The sequence below is a fragment of the Limulus polyphemus genome, unplaced genomic scaffold (assembly GCF_000517525.1).
Source record: "Limulus polyphemus unplaced genomic scaffold, Limulus_polyphemus-2.1.2 Scaffold484, whole genome shotgun sequence".
Lineage (NCBI taxonomy): Eukaryota > Metazoa > Arthropoda > Merostomata > Xiphosura > Limulidae > Limulus > Limulus polyphemus.
This window is the reverse complement of record NW_013666094.1, coordinates 1-5,014: the sequence shown is the minus strand read 5'-3', so window position 1 is coordinate 5,014 and position 5,014 is coordinate 1. Positions and strand designations below refer to the sequence as shown.

Sequence of the window (5,014 nt, the reverse complement as noted above, 5' to 3'; positions counted from 1 at the left end):
ACCTTGTTGCTGTTATGTTAAACTTATATTAAAGTTTTTCTTCATTACCCATTCAAGACGTCTCCAACCATTATTAGACCTATATATAATTAAGCTTATACTGTGGTCCTAAATAACAAAGAACTTATATATGTAAATAATAATAATAAAATAATAACTCAAGATTATTTTTTGAAAAATATAAAGATCATAATACCTCTGGAACTTTTAACAGAATAAACGAGATGGCCGTTAATTTTTTTATCCTCTATAACTAAAATCCTTGTAAATACATATACTTCAATGTAAGTTATTAACTTTAACGATTGTCATTATTGCGTATATAGAATCTGATACGCTGAGTAATGATCCACAACATAAAATGCACAAGTTTAACTGTTACATAAAAAATCATACGAATTAAATCGTATCATATTACCGAGAGAGAGAGAGAGATTATTCACAATTCAATTCTAAAACTAGTAACATTAATTTACATTTATAAACTGAAGACACACGTAACCGTCCTTATCTCTACAAACATCGGTAATTATTATTTACTCAAAATAAAGTATTCAAATCGAAAAACACGTGATATTTTTTGTTGCCTACCCATCCTTTTGTGGAACTGAGGAACGTGTTCATCTAACAATTATAACAATAAAATGATCAAGTTTCTTTGAATTCGACAATTAGTAATAGAACTATGTATATATATGATTCCAGAGTCAACAAATGCGTTTCTATCTGTTCAGATTTTCGAATATATGAATGAAAATACCTTGAAACAAATAAAAGATTTCAATTAATGTTGATACAAAGATAAGAGTTTTAATTTCGGACTAAATAATGAATATAAACTAATTTTGAAAAAAAAATACATACACATATATCATTGAAAGTGTTTAACTCGTGCAATCGTACTTATTACCATGGTAATATTAATGAAGCAACTACTCCATTTTTAAAACTATCGTCTGATTAAAATATATACACAGAAATATCCCGAGTAGCTGAATCTTAGCAACTTCTGTGTTCTTTTCGCTAAGATATATGAACTTGTTAAAAAATTAGACACCTGATATAATGCGCTGAACGATAAAATAAATTAGATCTTCATTACAAATATCTTGTTTGAACTTACCCGAGTCGGCAAGCAACAACTACAGTCTTTCAATGAAATATGTTTCGGAGGAGGCTTCACTCGTTTCCTTTTTCTCCGTCGACGTATTCGATTCGGTACAATATAAACATAGCTTGAAATTCTACGTCTAGACAAACGAACTATTGAAACCCAATCTATCATGGCGTACAATAGTGTGTCTTTTTATTTTAGCCAGTTATCTCAAAATTCGAATGAGTAGATTAAATCCTGTAACATGTGGTAGCATATGTTGATTGTAATTTATATATGCAGAGGCGCAACGTGTAAAACGAGTGAGATCATGCGACGTTCTGTTAGAAATTGAATTGGAAAATCTTTATATTTTACTGCAGCGTATTTGATACAGAAAGTATTATATGCTTCGTAGCATCAGTGAAAATAGAACATTACAGCTAGAATTCTGAGCATTTCATGCACATATAAGCTTGTTGTTAAAACAGTAAACTTTCAAGTCATGTGGTTTTTAAAAACTATAATGCACGCGGATACTGTATCCTATGCTAGTACAGTAAAAGCTAAAGTAAATTCTACACTGTACTGATTCTAATGGATCTAGTTTCCAAAACAGAACAAAATGTTATAATATTTTTTTCTTCCATCATAGATGAAATGGTCATGATGCTTTAGGCGATGATTCTGTGAAGTCGGTGAGTTAACCCACCCGCTAATTGGAGTGAAAATAGCTGGTTAATATCCAATATTAATTCCACACATATAAACACATTATTAATGCAAACTTCTACAGTAAATGCTGCTAAACTGTACAGCTGCTGCCTTTAAGAGTACCTGGAAATTTCAGGGAATGATTACCTTCTTTTGTACTATAACAATGGAAGCACGCGGGCTGAAATAAGTGTGAAGGGTAGAGCACGTAAATATGCGGCACCAATATACATTCACAAACCGTCTACTAGGATGCTACTACAGTTCACACGAATACATGCAGAACTACTGTGGATTCTTTGGTCCTTTGGGCATTCTCTCGACGCACTAATGCTGACGAAATCTTTATTTACACGACAGTATCTGTAAGTTCTAGAAGTAAGTAGCAAAACTTTGTGCTCGCCTAGCTTTGCAGAGTCGAACAAAACGGTTCGTACACGTACATCTCGGCATCATTGTTTATTTAAAATCCTAGAGTGAACAGGAAATTTGTCTTCAGAATAGCTCGCAAAGAAGAAAACTTTTTACGCGTATCTGCAGAAGAGGTTAATGTTACCAAAACATTCCATAAGTTTCGTTGATTTATGATGGATGTTGGAGCACCGAATTTCACAATGATGTAACAAAACGTTTTTATATGAATTATATATGCTGATAAGTAAAAAAAGTAATACTAATTTCCATTTCTACATTACTATAGAAAAGTTTCACACAAAGTACATTACTCAGTTTTTAACGAATGTTTTCACTAGTATTTGAAACTAAAATTTACGAGTGAAAATCTAAAGAAATTACAACAAACACATATATACCGAAACAAGCACAGTTCGTGCCAAGCCTTCATGTTCTCTGACTAAAATAGGCTATGAAACTATTCTTAAAGCCGATCCCTTCTAATGAAGCACTGTAGCTCACGTGCACGTAGGTCACTGATGTATACACTGAAGAGAAGTGAGATGAACAGAAAAGGAAGAATTAACACAAATACAAACAAACGAAGAATAAGATTTAAGGGTGATAGTGAATGAACAAAGCAGCGTGGAAAAAATACAAAAAGTCTGAGAAGCCTGGATTTGTAAAACTGAAAAAAGGCACCGGATAAATAAAAAAATATCTTCTCTAGAATAATGCATAAACATACAAGTATATATATAACTTTTAGATAACATACCTTCCAAACTGACCAGCCTGAGTGTCACAACAATTTTGTTATGGAAAAAATCTGAACAGTATCCACTTCTTAATAAACCCAAATCAATCCAGCTTATATGTATGGTATTAACATCATGCTATGTGATTCATTTGTACAAGTTGGACAGAATTCCATTATAAACAACATTCTTCAACAACTCAGAGTTTTGAGGTACAAGCACAATTTCCTTATGTGCAGTATACGAGGAAACACACAGCTCTACAACACAGTTAAATTCGGGAACCGTGTCGGTTAGAGCACAGGTTTGGTTTGAATTTTGAGCAAACCTATACGAGGGCTATCTCCGCTAGCTGTCCCTAATTGAGGAGTGAAATACTAAAGGGAAGGCAGCTAGTCATCTCCAACCCTCGCCAACTCGTGGGCTACTATTTTACCAACGAATAGTGGGATTGACCATCACATTATAACGCCCGCACGGCTGAAATGGTGGGCATGTTTGGTGGGACAAGGATTCGAACCCGCGACCCGCAGATTTCGAGACGAGCGCCCTAATCACCTGGCCATGCCAGGCATTTTAGGGCATAGAGCCTTAGGCAAAGAAACCAATATTACGAAAACAAAAAAGTGCTCTTTGATCTGATAAACAGTTAACACAATAGCGTTTATGTTTTTCTTAACTCCAAGGGGATTAGTAAATCAACTATATCAAATGTTCACAACCTGTGAGGCGTGTCCCCTTAGGAACATCTTAGAAAAACCTTGAAATAAAGCAATCGCCCGGGATGATTAACATTTTTAAATGGAAGGAAAAGGAGGGAGTAACATAAACAGACGATCTTTTACATATAAATAACCTTCTGTTGTGGTGAAATATCAACCCAACCAGATTGAGAGAAAGGGCAGGCGCGAGGAAAAATGTATATATCTAAGGGTGATCAGGATAGAAAAGTCTGGGTACCGCTGAACCATGTCTTGGTTAAGAACAAAGGTAAGAAAAGTCTCGAAAAAAAAAACTTTATTTAATTACTCTCTGTACGCATGCGCATCAAAAACCAACTGATTGTAGAATCGAACTCTCAAGCTATGTATCGTGTTTTTTGTTATAACGTATGAGCAGTATCTTATCACTACACAAAATAATAAGACATTTATTTTCTAATTAAGCCAGGGGTTACAAAACACAAAGGGAACTAAACAGTATTTCTGTTCGCAAGGTGTCCAATATATTTAGTTACATTCGCCGAATTGAGAAGTTTATCAATTAGTGAAGCTAATGTCTTACTAGAAACACGAAAAACAATACTCTCCATACAATGTAAGCTATGTAACTATATTCCTGATAGGCAAATACAAAATAGGAATGTCTGCTAAACACTCATTGCAAACTAAAAAATCATCAAACATTTATTTTGCTAAATTTAGGCTAAATGTTCGTACAGCATCTAATACATAAAACTAAGTTGGTGTCTGTCTGTTCGCACCTTTCAGCCATCTGTTCGTTACACATTTCCACATTTCTTGATCAATCAGTACCAAACTTGACAGAGTGATATAAGATAACATGAGGAAAGTCATGAAGGAGTGGGGGTTGGATCCCCATCTTCTATATAAATAAATGTTAATATGTGTGTGTGTGTACCTGTTCATCATACGATTCCACATTAATTGATCAATCAGCACCAAACTTAAAATAGTGATACAGGATGGCATGAGGGGGGTTGGCCCCCTCCCCCATCTAATTTCATATTCTTAGAAATTCTTGAAAACAGTATGTCTTTCTTTTCAGTATTGATACCTTTATGTATTTGTATTGTACATTTAATGTTTATTATGTTAAGAAAAAAATAGAAGCACGAGTTTTTATTTCACCCATCCAACGGACGGGTACTCCAGTTAGTAATATAAAATTAAGAAGCTTTACTGGCTATATACAGAGCTTTACGGCCTTGAACAAGTGAACATAACGTAAAAATTGGTTGAATTTTATCCATAAAATGATTCTTAAACCTAAAAATTATTTTGCCCACTTACAAGTTCTGTTATATTGCAATTAG

General features: G+C 34.0%; 1 pseudogene; it reads right to left on the bottom strand.

The window, feature by feature from the left end:
• The window catches only part of LOC106458552, a 208,510-nt pseudogene extending 207,126 nt beyond the window's left edge, over positions 1-1,384 (bottom strand).
• Between the last annotated feature and the right edge of the window lie 3,630 nt (positions 1,385-5,014).